Consider the following 9,872-nt stretch of genomic DNA (forward strand, 5'->3'; position numbering starts at 1 on the left):
ATGAACTGGCTAAATCTCTACAGGAAGTGCCTGCTGATATCCCTCCACATATCTTTGTGGCCCACGATCTCCAGCAATCAGCATATTCGCTGTTACTTGTGGTCCATTAACCTGTTGGAAAGGATTCATCGGCTGTGCTGCCGATGCTTGATTTTAAAACCAGTTTGCATATGACCTTGTTGAATCCTTGCAACCTGCTGATTTTGCTGAACTGTATGTTGAACAGGTAACTGTCCTGACCAACCATTATTAGAACTCATCGGTACAAAACTTACCGATGGCTGGTAATTTGCTGACATTGTTGGATAATTATAACCAGCTTGAGGCATGAACTAAACCCCAGTTTGACTCATAACAGGGGCTTTCTGCTGCATCGGCAGTAAGCTTGCCGATGGATTTGAACTGGGCATTTGAACCAAAGGCATCTAGAAACCCCCTGGAGTTGGTTGCACAGTAGTTGCTGTGGCATATTGAGGCACTTGAGCCATCGGCGAAACAGCTGATGGTATAGGAGCTTTTCCTACTGCATCAAACACTTAAGGTAATCCAGGATTGAAAGCAGATGACTCCGGAGGCATACCATATCCCCACCAATTAGCAGGAATCTGGCTATTTTGAGACACAGGACCTGACATAGCTGATGCCGATAGATCTGTATTAAGCTAAATTCGTCCTCCTGGTAGTACCGGATCTGATCGTATCGGTGTAGATTGAATATTAGGTAAGCCTGCCAATACTAGAGAAGAAGTAACTTATGTACCCACAACGGCCGAGGGAGCCAATGGAGTATTGACAGATGCCGGCTCTGGTTGGTGATAGGCAGGCCCAACATAATGCGGTGACGCTTGTCCTTCTTTGAGAGTTCGAACCACAGCATTATGAACAGTATTAGACAGCACGTTGGAATGATTAATCAAAGCATGATTTACTGCAGAATTAACCATCTCTTCAGTTTACCAGGATTGGAATCAAAGGTAACCTGCCGAGGCAACGGCAAATCTTGCTTCTGGATGACTTGTCCACTCTTGTTCAGGCTAAATGATTTCAGACAAAGCTGCCTGTATTCTTCTACAGCCTTTTCCATAGCCTGCCTCTGCTCTTCCTTAAGATCTTCTTCTGATACCGCGATAATGTTCCCCGCATCGATCTCAGAATTGAACATACTGATCGGATTGATTGGTCCCACCGGGCGTGCCAAAAGATGTGTTGATGCAAAAGTGGATCTGCAAACACAAAGGGCTAATACCCGAATCGATATCCAAAGCGTGCCAGTCGATTTGACCTGTTAATCGACAAGGATGATGATACGAGCACTTTGGTCCTGACAACAGTGATACGCCCGGAAGTCACGGCCAAGAGGTACTCACGCAGAACTCGAGAGTCGCCGAAGGTCGCACTGAGACAATGTAACTCGCCGAATCAATGAGAACTCGTAAAAAGAAAAAATATGTAAATTGACGAAGTCGCCAAAAAGTAAGTAGATGTAAATAGGAGTAAAACTTGGTTTTGATATTGATTCATCCCTTCATTACATTGCCCCTCACTCCATATTTATACCCTGATCTAAAGAGACACAACCAAACACAACTAGGACACCAAGCCCATATCTAAGGAAACACGTGACTCTTACATGAATCATACTCTAACAAATATAGAAAAGGAAATCAACTCCTATCTATTTCCCTGTCTGCCTCAATTACGATGGAAATCTCACCGTCCTCCTTCCCATCGGCATACTCCCTGTTTCATCGGCAATAGTCTTCAAGTCTTCCTTCACCGGCATACTCCCTGTTTCATCGGCAGTAGTCTTTAAGTCTTCCTTCATCGGCATACTCCCTGTTTCATCGGCAGTAGTCTTCAAGCCTCCCTTCATCGGCATCGACAATAACACCTCCAACCTCATCGGCAACGCCCGAGTCTAAATCAACCTTTCCATCGACCACCACCAGCTATCGGCAACCATCTTTACAAGCTGGCTTTCATCGGCTATCAGAATATACAGTAACTTTCCCCTTGCCGATTAGTCCACTCCGATCATTTTGACATGTGCAAAAAACGGTGTCAACAGTATTACTGTGCGCTGAGATAGCCGTTAGGCGCCAATGGCTAAACAATTTGAAAGGGATACGTGGTAGGTAGCTTGCATTTTTAGTAGGCTAGCGCAACACTCGCTTCGTCTCATATTTGTCTAACCGGTTTGCTAAGTGTTGTTGTAAAAATTTTAATAGGCTATTCACCCCCCTCTAGCTATTAGGACTTTTCACCATGGTGAATGACGATGTTGCCTAGTAGGATACCGGATGGAACACCAAAAATGCACTTAGTGGAATTCATCTTCCATCAGTATACTTTCAAGGCTTTGAAAACTTCAATGAGGTATATACTTTCAGGGCTTTGAAAACTTCAATGAGGTTGGCGATGAGTGTGTCAGCAGTTCTAGACTTGACCACTACATCATCGACATAAGCCTCGACATTCTTTCCGATCTGGTCCTTAAGGCAGCGCTAGATGGCTCTTTGATAGGTCACACCTACGTTCTTTAGCCTAAAGGACATTGTCATGTAGCAATAGGTGCCAAAGGGCGTGATGAACGACGTCTTGATCTGGGCGGTTGCCTTTTTGTCCCGCGCAAATCATCGAAGCTTCTGCTTGATAGGCTTGGTGGTCTTGAAGTTATGCATACATTTAAGGAGTGCTCAACCAGCTCTCGAGGCATGCTGGGCATGTCCGCGGGTTTCCATGCGAACATGTCAATATGCTCCCATAGGAAGCCGACGAACATGTCTTCCTATTTAGGTTCGAGGTCAGCCCCGATCTGAGCAGTCTTGGACTGGTCACCGGGGATGAGGGTCTCTTCCTTCACGTCCTTGGACTTGGTCAAAGCATGGGCACCCTCCGTGGTTGGGATCTCTAGCTCCTCTAGAGAGATCAGCTACGAAGCCGTGATGCAGTCCTACATGCAGAAGGAAATGTCGGTTGCCTCGACAAGTGCGAAGCTTTCCTTCTCATAGTTGTAGGGCACATTGAGGTTGGTGCGTAGGGAGAGGACCCCTGCTCCATTGGCACCTTTAGCACCAGGTAAGTATAGTGTGGCACGGCCATGAACTTAGCAAGAGTTGGTCAGCCATGAATGGCATGATACATTGTGTTGAAAACGGCAATGAGGAAGTTGACAAAATCAATGCGAAAATGCTTGGCGATGCCGAACTGAACTGGCAGTGTAATCTATCCTAGGGGTAGGGATGCCTTCCTAGGAACGATTCCCTAGAACAGAGAGCCCTAGCTCCTACATAGATCCAGCAAAGAGGATGTTGAGGGCGCTCCCTCTGTCGATGAGGACCTTCTAGAAGCTCACATCCTTAATTATTGGATCAAGAACAAGTGGGAAACGACCTGGATATGAGATTTCTAACCATTGATCGGCCCTAGATAAGGTGATCGGGTGTTTCAACTAGTCGAAGTATTTGTGATCAGCGATGGGGCCATCATATGTAGCAACCGACATGACACGTCGGGCTACAAGCTTCTGCTCCCGCTTGTCTTCGGAGATAGCTCTCCCACCGAAGATGGTGGTGAAGGTCTTGGTGGGGTCCTAGTAGGATGGGCCCTTGTTCTTGCCTCGTTCTCCACCGTGACTGTCTTTATTCTCATCAGGGTCACGCCATGGCTTCTTCGATGATTCACCACCGAGCGCTGTCTTTAGGCCTCTGCACTCTTGCATGGTGTGCTTGGCATCCTTGTGGATAGGGCATGGGCCATCCAATAGCTTGCCAAAGTCAGCATCGCAGGTGCGCTTGGCTCGAGTATTTGTAGTGTTGATCGAGTTATCAAGCCGGCGACGATGGCCTTGTCTGCCCCTCGAGCTCTCAGGGCGGTCATCACACTAGAGATCTTAGCTGTGGTCGTGGTCGTCGTAGCGCCTGTCTTCACATTGGTCATCATTGCGGCGCTGGTGGTGGGCAGAGCGGGTAACCCGTTCAGCTTCTTTAGCGTCGACATACCCTTTTGCTATTTGTATTAGTTCGCCGATGATTGTGGGCCTCTTACGGTACAGCTTTCCATGGAGCTGCTCGTGCTAGAGCCCTTTGGTGAAGGCAGCGATGGCCTCGATGTTGGTGATGTTAGGAACAGAGTTTCTTGTCTTCGAGAAGCACCTGATGAAGTCGTGCAAGGACTCCTCGGAGAACTGATGAAGCTTCTCTAGATCGTACTTGGTGCCAGGCTACTCACACGTTGCCATGTAATTGTAGGTGATGACTTTCTTGAGGTCATCCCAAGATTGAATGGAGTTCTCCCATAGGCTGAGGAGCTAGTTGTTTGTAGACTGGTTATGCGTGACAGGGAGATAGTTCGCCATGACGTCTTTGTCTCCACCCGTAGCTTTCATAGCAATCTTGATAGAGTTAGCCACTGAACAGGGTTGGCCTTTCTGTTATAGGTGTTAACACCAATGACCTTGAAACCAACAAGCCACCGGATAGCTCAGAGCCTTTCGGTGAAGGGGCGAAGTCCTGATGCATTGGCAGGAAGTGGCAATTGACGGGTAGCAAATCCCTCATGTTCGGCGACGTTCCATCTTTGCTTCATAGCATGTGGACCTGCTATTTTTGATGTGGCCATGGACATCTATGTCGGTGTTGATGTGTCCGCGAAGGTCGTGGGAGAAGGGTTGATTGACCACCTGATTATGGTTGCCACCCCGACCTCCTTGGTGGTGTGGTGGGCGGTTGTCATGGAGTGAATGAGCTTCATAGTTGCCTCTGGATCCCCTATAGAGGTAGGGACTTCTAGCCATAGGTCGGGGGCCATCGACACCGTGTTGCTAGCCTCCTCCATCACGGCAAGAGTGGTGGCTATGAGCTAACATGTGGAGTAAGATGGGGTGTCGTTTTGGAACTTGTTGACTTGGACTTGCGCAGCTATGATATGTGATCGGACCTTCTTGACCTCTGGAGTGTGAGGGAGTTTGTTGAGCTCATTGAAAGAGATGGCTAGATTGACGCTCGAGGTCTAGTAGACTGGCTGGTCGCCCACCATGTCGAATGTTTCTTCTAGATTACGTTGATGGCTAGGCGGGCCATGACCATCCTCGTTGGCCGCTTGGGCTACTTCTGCATCTCGACGATGTTGGCGATTGGCTTTCTTCGCTAGACGAGCTTCGCGCTCTTCAGTGGTTTCGTCGTCCTTAGTGACACTATCATGGTTGACATGGAAAATTATGCCCCCGAACCCTAGAGGGAAAGTAGGTCAGCTCAACACGGTCTAGGTTGAGCCCTCAGGATAATTGTCAGGGGTCTCGTTTGGAATGTTGTGGAAAGACTCAGTCGGAAGATCAAAATCACCCAAAAGCTGGCGAATAGCCACAATGTTGACCACGGGCGCATGCTGATAGGAGTCAGTTGGGTCAATCATGTAGAGATCGGTGGCGTGGTCGCACTCAATGAGGTCAACGAAGATTTGGTGGACGACGTTCCGGTATGCAGATCCCGCACCCTGCAGCCCACAAGGATAAGGCCTCAACGTGTTTTCCATCAGGGCCTCGTAGTCGGCCAAGCATAGGTCGGTATTGGGAAGTGGTCGATGCCACGTCGTGCACCCCTCTAGAGTAGCTATGATCACCAGATCAAAATTTGGTCGCCTCAAACGGTGTGGCCGAGCAGGTCACTCAGTCACAGCGGCTAGGTGATCTTGGAGTGTAGGAAAATCATCACCCGCTCTGGATTGGTCTAGGACCGAATCCACAAGGAGCTGACATTCCGTTAGGCGGTCAGTGACCTAATCGATGGATGCGATCAGATCGTCACTGCTGATAGATCTCTTAACCTAGTGGTAGGGCACAGGGATCGAAGATGTCGATGTAGGTGTCAGCGTGATCGGTGTAGGGTGATCCTACGCCTCCTCCATGATCCTCCTGTTGCTATCAGGTCCGATGACCCAAGTCATGGATCCGATCATGAAGATCTGGCCTAGCTTGGGAAGGGCCATGGAGGTCAAAAAGGTAACCATCTGGTTGGCCATGAATTCAGCACGCACACCCCCTACCTGGCATGCCACTATCGACAAAATCTGGTTGGTAGTCTGCTAAGGGGTATGCTTATGATAGTAGATGAATCGGTGGAGGTGCGTATGAGAAAACCGAATGGTGACACAGAACGCGAGAGACAGCGTTTAGACAGGTTCAGGCTGTTGACTTGACGTAATACCCTATGTCATGTATCTTTGTGGATTGTATTACATATGTTTCAATGAAAATGAGGGGAGTCCCTAGCCGCCTTATATAGCCTGGGGTAGAGTTACAGATCAGTTGTTTCTATCTTGATCGGTTTAAAAGATAGGAAGTTACAGATATCATGGTAATCTATCATATCCGAGCAGATTTCCTAGATCACCGAGGATCTTTATGTAGTCTTGCGAGGCACGTTGACTTATGCCATACTTCATGCGGCGTCGTCTTGCACGCTAGGCCTCGACTGGTGGCGTGGCCCCTGCGTGGTCTCATGGGCTGGGCCTCCCCTAGTGGCTAGGCCTATGTGTAGCCCTGTGGGTATCGGGGGTTATACCCCATAGTGCCCATCTGCCCCAGTTCAGAGCAGTAGCAGCGGAGGTGGTCACCGCCGGTGACGGTGTACACCGCCATGTGCAGGGCGGTGCACCGCTAGGGGACGTCTAGTGCCACCGCCGCTTTCCTCCCGAGGCTGGCGAGTTTGGACCTGAGCGCAGGGGGTCACAGCCATGGTGACAGCGGTGCACCACCTTAAATTTCTAGAGAGTCGGTGTTTCGCGTAGTTGGCCAGGGGGTCACCACCACCCCTATGGCGGTGCACCGCCCCTAGCTGTTCGGTGACCAACGTTTCTAGCCGTTGGAATTCGACCGTTGGGAGAGGCACCGCCGTGTTCGGTGCCCTCGTAGAAACCAGTAGCTTTGCTCCAACGGCTCTATTTGGCTTGGAGGCTATAAATAGAGGTGGATCTCGGGCTTGGGCTGGTTGCTGAGCACCCTTAAGCCTTGGTGGCTTGTGTAGGTGTACTTGGGGGAGCCCTCTAACTCACTTGTGCTTGATAGTGATCATCCGATCGAGTGAGTGAACGATTCTAGTGTGATTGCATCATGAGGTTACATCGAGTGACACTAGGTGATTGAGTTGCAAGCCGGTGGTGCTTTTTACTCTTGAAGGTTGCCACCTCATAGATAATTTGGTGGCTTGTGACTCCGTTGAAGCACGCGAGAAGATTGTGCAGTGCTACGGAGAAGGATTTGTGAGGGAGGATTGTGCTCACCTTGCGGGGATCACGAAGAGCAACTCTAGTTGAACGTGTCATTGAGCTACCCTCACTTTCAGGGTAGGTTCTTGCGGTGCCCAACGTGCGGGCTTGGCGGGTGATGCCAATTAGCCACCGAACCACAAAGTGAACGGTCGACACAACGAGGACATGACTTGGTGGCAACCAAGTGAACCTCAGGAGAAAATCACTGTGTCAACATTGTCTTCATCATCTTCTCGGTGGTTTGCTTTCTATGAAACACAAGCTTGTATTACTTTCATTTACATTGTGCTTGTGTAGTTGCTCTTGTGACAAGTTTAGCTTTAGTAGTTTACTAGTTGCCTTCTTGCTTGTGTAGCATAGAAGTAGCTCCTTTGCGTGGCTAATTTGGTTTTAGTAACCTTGTTAGTCAAATTGTTTAGTTTATGTAGCTAAGTATTTGCGCTCTATAATTTGGCCTGTGTAGCCTTGTTATTGAGCTTTGCTAGTGAGCTTAGAAGCTTTGTGCTTTTGCTTATTAGATTGTATAGGAGCTCTCCCGATTGCCAAAGTACTAGTGCATAGGTTTGTGTGACCTTGCTCTAGAATTGATTAGGAGAGCTCTAGCTAGCCCGGCACCTTTGTTGCCTAATTATGATCTTTATAAGGTGCTTATGAACTTAGATAGAGGGGTGTGGTCTTGGCTAGACCGATAGTTTTTAATTTCGTATTTGTTTCGATTAGCCGGCACGTTTAATTTTAAAAAGGACTATCCACCCCCTCTAGTCTACCATCTCAACCCTACAATGGTCTAACTAAAACCAGTTATTTGAGTAGGAATTTTGGATCAGAAGAACCAGGGAGGTTTTTGCATGTCCGTCTCCTCTCAGTCTATGTCGATCACAGAGAGAGATGATAGGAGGTATTGGAGCCACCTATCCACAGAGGAATCAAGGTACTTTGTTTTTTGTTTTCATTTCCCAGTAGATGTACTCATTATGAGCTTAAGATCGCATTCCATAAACTGTCAGGGTCGTGATAAAATGAAATCATGGAATACTTTTATCATGACATGCTTTCATATGGTCTACTATATTTTGTTATATATTATATTGGAAGCTCTTTGTTAATTGCTTGACTTTTCTTATGTTCATCAATAAGACAATAATCTGATCGTATACTCCTCATTCCTTTTTGATGAGCATTTAATGTATTTCTTTTGTTAATTTGGTTGAAGATTTCTTTTCTCGGTACATATGTATTTCTTTCACATACCTACTCAGGAAAGAACTATGATATATTTCTGTGATGATTGCTGGTGTGTTTCCTAGTAGAATGCATGGGATATTCAGACACATTTAGATGTCATCAGTGCTGAACAATTTAACCAAATTGTCAGCAGCAATTGACAAATTAGCAAGCCAGTAAAGTACTTTGAGTATGATTGAGTTGTGTAGGACCATGATTTTTAGGCTGTGTGCTCTGTTAAGTGTTACTGAGCCTTTATACTGCTATGTTATCTTTTGTGCCATTGTACATATATAAAATCCTAAAGCTAATCAGCATGCTGCATGCATTCATAGTCACTTCAGTAACATCGGAAAGCCTATATGTGTACAGACGTACAATTAACTTCATTTCTGCTTTCCTGCTGGTTCATACAACCTATTCTTCCTGCTCCATTGGGTAGACCACACAAGCGGATGGGCTGCCGAGGCCATGGCTCTGAGAATATCCATGGTTGGGATAACTTTCAACTTCAGACGATCAGCACACTGCATCCGAGTCTTACCTCATTAACGCTGGAAAATGGATCCTTTGCCATGTCAGTGATTTCATCATATCGAGTTAAGATGAGGTGACGGAACTCAAGTTCTCTATGATGTAGATTGATTGTATGCATACAAAACGAGGACTGTGTGTTGACTTAGTCTGTATATACCCCAAAGATCACGGATAAGAGGACTGCATATTCTGCCAGAAAATTTTGTAGGAGTGCTTGAATTCCTTGGCTAGCCTATTTCTTTTTTTCGGGTGATCCTTGTCCAAAAGGGTAGCGTGCATATTCTTTTTCTGAGAGTTGTGCATGAACAATTTATTTATTTTTTGTAAGGTCTTATTCTGTATTTACTTTCTGTAGTGTTAGTCAAATAAGTAGGGAGGTCAGGAAGTAGATGTAGGTATATGATCGGAGCGCTTGACACGCGCATGTAGAAACAGATGTTTCATTACATGTACAAAGATCTTCAGCCTATTCGCTGGTTGGTTTCAGCCAGCCCAAATCAGCCAGTCAACAGTGTTTTCCTCTCACAATAAACCAGCATCAGTCAGCTCAAACCAGCCCAGAAACCAACCAGCGAACAGGCCGCTTATGTTTATACATTGTTGGAGACATATGCTTCCAGAAAGTTTCACTTAATTTGGCCTCTGCAAGTATTTGTGTCTCGATGTCAGGGAGTCCTGGTTTTAATTTGAACACAAATCAAAAGTCACTGTAGCGTCAACCAAGGTTGCATATGGTTTGTGATTCAAACCTGAATTGGAGGCAGTTGGTGAATGGCTCCATTACTGTACTGATTTTTCGATTGTGGTCCTCTCGCTTCAATTGGATTAGTGATGATGTAAAAAAA

General features: G+C 46.8%; 1 pseudogene; it reads left to right on the top strand.

Annotated features, from left to right (window-relative positions):
- The first annotated feature begins 5,983 nt into the window (after nucleotides 1-5,983).
- On the top strand, nucleotides 5,984-9,235 carry LOC136511398 (F-box protein PP2-A13-like; annotated as a pseudogene).
- The last annotated feature ends 637 nt before the right edge of the window (nucleotides 9,236-9,872 follow it).

The sequence above is a fragment of the Miscanthus floridulus genome, chromosome 16 (assembly GCF_019320115.1).
Source record: "Miscanthus floridulus cultivar M001 chromosome 16, ASM1932011v1, whole genome shotgun sequence".
Classification (NCBI taxonomy): Eukaryota; Viridiplantae; Streptophyta; class Magnoliopsida; order Poales; family Poaceae; genus Miscanthus; species Miscanthus floridulus.